This window comes from Lotus japonicus, chromosome 6, assembly GCF_012489685.1.
Source record: "Lotus japonicus ecotype B-129 chromosome 6, LjGifu_v1.2".
Lineage (NCBI taxonomy): Eukaryota > Viridiplantae > Streptophyta > Magnoliopsida > Fabales > Fabaceae > Lotus > Lotus japonicus.
This window is the reverse complement of record NC_080046.1, coordinates 29,539,097-29,546,035: the sequence shown is the minus strand read 5'-3', so window position 1 is coordinate 29,546,035 and position 6,939 is coordinate 29,539,097. Positions and strand designations below refer to the sequence as shown.

The 6,939-nt window shown below is 38.1% G+C and overlaps 1 long non-coding RNA gene across 2 annotated transcripts; it reads right to left on the bottom strand.

Moving 5' to 3' along the window:
- Positions 1-945: 945 nt before the first annotated feature.
- Positions 946-5,278, bottom strand: LOC130726666 (uncharacterized). 2 transcript variants are annotated; one of them, XR_009014938.1, is made up of 3 exons: positions 5,027-5,278; positions 4,141-4,263; positions 946-1,153 (listed from the first exon to the last, which is right to left on the bottom strand). It is a non-coding gene; the product is annotated as an uncharacterized LOC130726666 (long non-coding RNA). The 2 variants fall into 2 exon arrangements; XR_009014937.1 differs by lacking the exon at positions 946-1,153 and adding an exon at positions 2,086-2,729.
- Positions 5,279-6,939: the final 1,661 nt, after the last annotated feature.

Genomic DNA, 6,939 nt, shown 5'->3' with positions numbered 1-6,939 from the left:
CTTTGTTTGGTTTGGAAAGAAAAGAAAAGAAAAGAAAGGAAAGGAAAAGAAATGTTAAAGAAAGGAAAAATAAATGAATGTGGGGTGATTTCTTAGGTTGTTTGGTTTAAGAGAAGGGGAAAGAAAAAGTGAGTGGAAATAAAAGTTTGTATTTATGCAATGACAAAAATACCCTGATCTCTCTTTTATTTTTAAAATATGTAAATAATCTTTTACTTTCTCATTCAAACTGAAAATAAAGGAAAAAAATTTATGTTACAAAAAAAACTAAAAATAAAGGAAACAACATTTATTAAAAGAAACGGAAACTGCACTAGATAATACGTATTACATTTTAAAAAAATTCATTTGAAAAAATGTATATGATATAACATTTATGATAACATACGTAAGCTTTTTTTTTTTTTTTACATATCATCAATATAATGGATGAAAAGTTAGTTTCCGATTTTTTTAAATCATAGGCAATATAATGTATAATAAATTGAAGGGTATTATAGTCGTTTGAATAAAATTGTTAAACTTTTCCAGATTTCCGTCCAAATTGGGAGGAAAGTTTTTTGGGGTAGGCCCCACTAAGATTCTTCTTTCCTTCCCCTCTTTCTTCTAATCCAAAGGAGGGAAAGTTTCTTGATTTTTGTGCTTTCTTTCCTTCTTCAATCCTTTCTCTTTCTTTCCTCCAAACCAAACAACCCCTTAGATCCAAACTTCAAATAAAAATATTTGGTGTACTAGTGGTATCTTAAGTTAAACTATTGTGATAACTCGTGCAACCCACGGAATTTTATGTTGGAATTTTTTAATAAATTAATAATTTTTTTTCATATATATGTAATTTTTAAATTATAAATGTGAAAATACTAGAGATCAAGGACCAGTATAGCATAGAAGCAAAAGTGCAAGGACTCATTTGTAATAGTTAGTAGTTAGTTCATTCCAGCTGTCAAAGTTTGTTAGGATAGTTATAACTACTGTTAGTTAAGAGTTTACTTTATAAATAGAGTTTAGCATAAACACTTTGTATTCTAAATATTCATTTTCAATAGATTCAATACAATTTCAGTTTCTTCTTCTTCCTTGAGCTTCCTCTGAAAGCTAGGTTGAGATTTCTGTTATGGTATCAAGAGCATAATCATCACAAAGCTTCCGCAATCTGCAACAATGGTGAATTGTAAGGCCCTATTTTAGTTTGTTTTGTTTTTTTGAGAAAGATTGAATAAAATGAGGGTTTTGTTCAAGTTTGGAAATTGGCAGATCTCGACAGTCAATTTGTGTGAATTTTTAAAGGGTCTTAACAACCTCATTTGGGAAAACTTCCTTAATGAGAGTTGTAGCCCTTTAAGTGTAGAAAATTCTCGAAGTGGAATCAGGTCATTCCGATATCGGTACCTCGAGATATTGTAGTTTTAGTGACGATGGTTTTGGCTGTACAGTACCAGCGGGTTAATTGGAGAATTTTCCTTTTAATTCCTGTTTTAATCTTGTTTTTATTAAAAAGTGGTTTGGTTTTCTCATAAGTCAGACCGGTTTAAGTGAGTAATTAGTTGGGTTCAGGGTTTTTACTTGTTTGGGCTTAGAAAGAAAAAAAAATTCAAAACCCTAGCCCGTGCATGTGTAGCCGCGGGTTCAATAGGGTTTGGGGGAAAGAGTTTTTCTCATTCACACAAAATCTGAATTAGAAACCCTTGGGCAGCACCTCCATCACGTTAAAACAGAAGAGAGAAAGGAGAGGAGAAGAGAGGAGCCGCCACCTTCCACCCTTACCGCCGGCCGCCGTCGTGAAGGGGAGCAAGAGAGAGTGAGATCACGAGAGAGAGGGAGAGGATTCGAGAAGGAGAAAGAGGGAGGGAACTTGGACAGAAAGGAAAAGCCTCTTCAAAACTTCATCCTTTTCTTCTTTCATCAAGGTTTTAGCAAGGTAAGGGCTGGTCCTAGGATTGGGTAGGTTGTTAGGGAATTGTTGCCATGATTTGTTGTGAAAAGTTTTGTTGTTGGAGGGTTTTTGCATGAGGGTTTGGTTATGGGATATGTAACACCCCGATTTCCAGGTGCCACTTTAGTAACCAAAAATAAACTCTACGCGGAAAACAGGTAATTTTTTTTTTCCGTTTGATTCCTTTTAAATCAATCAATAGGAAATAAAGACATAGCCCAACCACTAAACTAACCAATATACATCAAATATAAACATGTACAGCCTCAACTGCACTTCCACGTCACGCGCACTCGCAGTGACTCCAAAGCAGTGTGCCCGTAGGCAAATGTATACAGACCCAGAAGTGTAAGTGAGGAAAATTATAATTACAAACTACTAGGAGAAAGTCGGCCTCAAAATGGCCTAAGCAAAGACCCCTATGGTCCGACTGACTCACTGTGATCCCTCAGTAAGAGAACCACACAAAAGTCATGCGTCGGGAACCTACCCTGTCCCAAAAGCAAAACGAATCAGAGCTCTACACAAAATATGACGCCTGCCTAAACCTACCATCCCAGTACCGAGTCCACGGCGAACTGAAGTCGGCAAGTTGAAGCTCAGCTCCATGCGTCGTAAAGCTCCTTTCGTCAGACGTCCACGCTCGTCAGTCCGGTCCTCCATGACCCTTCCCCGGTACGTCACCCGATGACCCACAAGATAGATCACCCAAGCGGTGGGGGCATGACGGTCCACCAACTCATACCTGATCCCCCTCCGAGGGAGAGACCATCGAAATCCAATCCACCGTCGACATCTGGCAGCAGGCCGACCGCCCAAACACAACATGCAACCAAAGCCAAGGCGCTAGGGTCAACTCACGGAAATAAGTAGATATACATTCAACATGTGATATGGGGTATAGATATATATGTTGATATATATATATAAACAATCCTAGCATGTTATGGCTCTAACAATGCTTCAATAAATCAAACAGCACACGATTCCAGTCAGAATGAATGTATGCGTGAAATGCACAATATGATCCGGATTGTGACGCGTTCCCGTTCGCCACAAGTGAAGCATTCCCGTTCTTCACTATGGATGAACCATTCCCGTTATTCATCCTTGGTGAACCATTCCCGTTATTCACCGTATGATGAACCATTCCCGTTATTCATCATTAAATGCAGTGGTGAACCATTCCCGTTATTCACCATGAGATGCACAGGTGAACCATTCCCGTTATTCACCCGATTGATGCAATATGGTTAGCCAAACATCGAATCGTCCTCACCACATAAGTGTTTAGCTCAAACCCAAACTCGAAACAACCCAAGAGTTAGTGTCGGTCAATACAACACAACTCGGAGTAAGTGTCGGTCAATACAACACAACTCCACCAACAAGAATACACAAGGGTCTAGTGTCGGTCAATACAACACAGCCCAAACAACAAGAGCACTAAGTGTCGGTCAATACAACACAACCCCAACAACAAAACCCAAAATCAAAGCCAGAGTCAGTGTCGGTCAATACAACACGACTCGGAGTTAGTGTCGGTCAATACAACACAACTCCCACCACAAAACCCACAAACAAAGCCCAGAGTCTGTGCCGGTCAATACAACACGACTCGAACAACACTACCAGGAGTACTAGAGTACTCGGTGACTTTCAATCATCACCATAGCTCACCTTAGTGGCTTCCCCAATTCCAAAACTCTCCAAACCCACAACCAAAGTCGACTTTTCCCCGTCTTTTGCAATCATTTTCTCCTTTAGGTTCCCTATAATTATTCGTTTAGTAAAAACGTTCGAATTGGATTAGTCAGGTTATGAGTTTATTTCTCAAAGTCTAAGTCTCCCAAAGTCTCTAGTTTTTCAAATTCTAATCTTTCTAAGTTTCCAAAAACCCTCCAAAAGAAGTTTCCCGGGGAAAGTCTAAGTATTCAACCGAATCCCAACAAATGGCTAAGTCTCAAATCCCACATTTGAACTTGCCTAGGGTTGTTCATCCAACCCGAAATATCAAAGATCACCAGATCAATGAATCTCCACTCCGAAGTCGCGTCAAAACGCACAATACAACAATATCACAATATCACAAGTTATGTAAAACATCATAACAACAACTCATCATCATAAACAACATCAGATAAAGCATAAGTCGAGTTTATCGACGCCTATCATGCAATCATAGCTAAATAGCAAGTTGCCCTAACCTTCGGCGCTTTCCTTACTAAGTTGCGACTCAAATCAAATCCAGTCATATCTTTGCTTTCCCGTGTTGGCTCACTTCCGTTTGTTCTTTGGCTTCGTCGTCAAGCGCTTCCGTCCTTCTTACCCTTCACATGTTCACATACTAAACCTTAGCCTCTAAAGTCACATCTAAAGTTCCAGAACAAACTTAGCCAATCTTTCTAGCTCACTTAGGCTAAATGCACAAACTTTATGTTTCAAGGACTAAAGTCCAAAGATAAAATATTTGTGAGTTTTAAAGAAAGGTCCTTAAAAAAAACCCATTTTGCAAACCAGTCCTCAACTTTTAAGTAATTCAACCATAGTCCCTTGATAAGCACATAATCACGAAAAGGTCCTCATATAAAGGTAAGTTATTTTTCAACCCTCAATCTTTAATAAATTTATCAAACAGACCCCAATACTTTTAAAACTCCAGTTTAACCCAAAACTTCTCAGCCTCTTGTGTTTAAGCCCAAAGTTTTGTCACCATAAACTTAACTTATGATTTTCACTAAATAAAAACAAGTTTCAGAATTGATTTTCCAAACCCAAAACACATGTCATAGGCTCGGCCACGACTACATAAATATGTATAAATTTTCCTTTTTCCCCAAATCACTTCCAAAGCCATTTTTAACATTTAAAAATAACTAATCAAGGCTTAAATTAAAATCATTAAAATCCAAAAATCACTTAACTAAAAAAAACAACTTTTTAGAAAACTAATCAGTGAAATCTATAGATCCGGTGATAGGGAACAACAATTGTAAAAGCACTTTGGATGAAAGTCATTTTTGAAAAAGCATAACAAATCAAAACTCAATCTTTACCCATTAAAAACATGATAAAAAGGAGAAGAGGTTTTACCATGAAAATGCCTTAGAGGTGGTGGTGGTTTGTGCCTTGCGTGGGTGAAGAGAGAACCAAGGTGGTGGCTTGATCATGAAGGAAAAAGGCACAGTTGTGTGTGGGCGCTGCCACAAAGAAAATGAACGAGATGAGGTTGGTGATGAGAACAAGATGAAAGGAACAAGGATTATAAATTGCTGCAGAAACCAATTGAAAATGAGAGTAAAGAGAGTGGTGAGGAAAATAAGACGTGAATAAGAGAAAAAGAGGGACTACGGTGTGCGCATTCTGCCAGGGAAAGAAATTTGGAATGAACAAAGTAGAAACATGTGGTAAAATGAATGGATTGGCCAACATGAAAGACGTGGAGCAAGAAAAGCCAAGTAAAAAGGATGAGATATTTATTAATCGGTACAGATTGATTTAGACACTGAATGATTTAACTCATAGAGTTAAGATAAAAATATAAGGGTGATATATTATTATCTCAAAAATTATGAGGAACTCTATGAAACGATAAAATATAAATTTGAATCACTTTGAGCAAAATAAAATGATCCATGAATCAAGAAATGAGTAGAAACTAAGCTAAAGAATAATTGTGAGACAATTAGAACAAATATGACGTTGTCATATTATGCAATTAATCTAAGTATCGATCCAAGAAAGGGCGATACTTGCATCGGGTTCATTTAAGTGAGAAAATGGCTTGAACGTAGTATGAGTTGAAATATGTCGCAAAACTACTTTTTGCGTTTGACGTCGGATGAAGAAACTTCCTTCTGAAGAAAGATTGGAAACGTCAAAACAAATCTGGCAACGTGGACGGAAACTTCGTTAGAAGTCCCGAATAGAAAAAGTCTTCATCCAGCGCTTGAATCTAGGGTTTCGAAGCAAAGAAATTAGCGTCGTCGGACTTCCGAAAAGTGAATACTATCGTGCGTACAGTCCAGAGTTCCGAAATGAAATGCTGATCGAAGGAAAAATAAAGAGAACCTTTAAATTTTCCAAGGATTCGAAATCTCACGTAAAACGTTGCTCTAAAGCGAAATTAGCCTATTCTGGACACGCTCGCCATAAGGCAGGTGTGCAGACGACTCGCACTAATTCCTACAGCGACTACGCAACATTCCTCAAGCAATTCCTGAACTTTCTTCTTCATTAATCTTTCACAAACAGCAAACTCCTGTCACGCTTACACTGATTCTACGCGTGAGTCGGAAATTAACTTGTTCGGCAAATCCAGGTCTTACAGGATAGCTTGCTGGACTTTTATGATCATGATGCTTGCTGGATTTTGCCATGAGATACCATGTGTTATTGTTTCACTATTTGCTATTCTTGCCTTAGACCTTGATGCTTTGTGAAGATCCCATGCAATACTTGCTAAGTTTGACATGAAATTTATTTGTCCAACGTGATGATTGAGATGTGTTAGGTTCTGAAATCTTTTCTTAGGGTGATTACACAAGAATATATGACGTTTTTTTGCTGGAAAATGGCTTTGAAACTTTGCACTTGCATCTTCAAAATTTTAATTAAGGGCAGAAGTGACCCTTCCAGTTTTCTGTACTGGACAGCGGACTTCATGGCCCGATATCACCTGTTTCTGGTCTTCAGATGAAAATGTGGTAAACAAGGAAGTTATAGATCTTCGAATTAGCTTTCAAGGCGTATAAAGAACAAAATATTTGGTTTAGTAATGAGGCCTGGAGATCGGTTTTAGTGACTGATACGCCTGCTGTTTTCCCTGTACCGGACAGCGAACTTCAGAGCCTAATATCACCAAGTTCTGGGTTTCAAAAGAAAAAGTGTTAAACTAGAAAGTCGTAGATTTTCGAAATAGCTTTCCAGGCATGTATAGTATGTCATATTCGGTTGAGAATTGAGTTCGGGAGATCGTTGTTAGTGATCGCTGTTCCTGCTGTTTT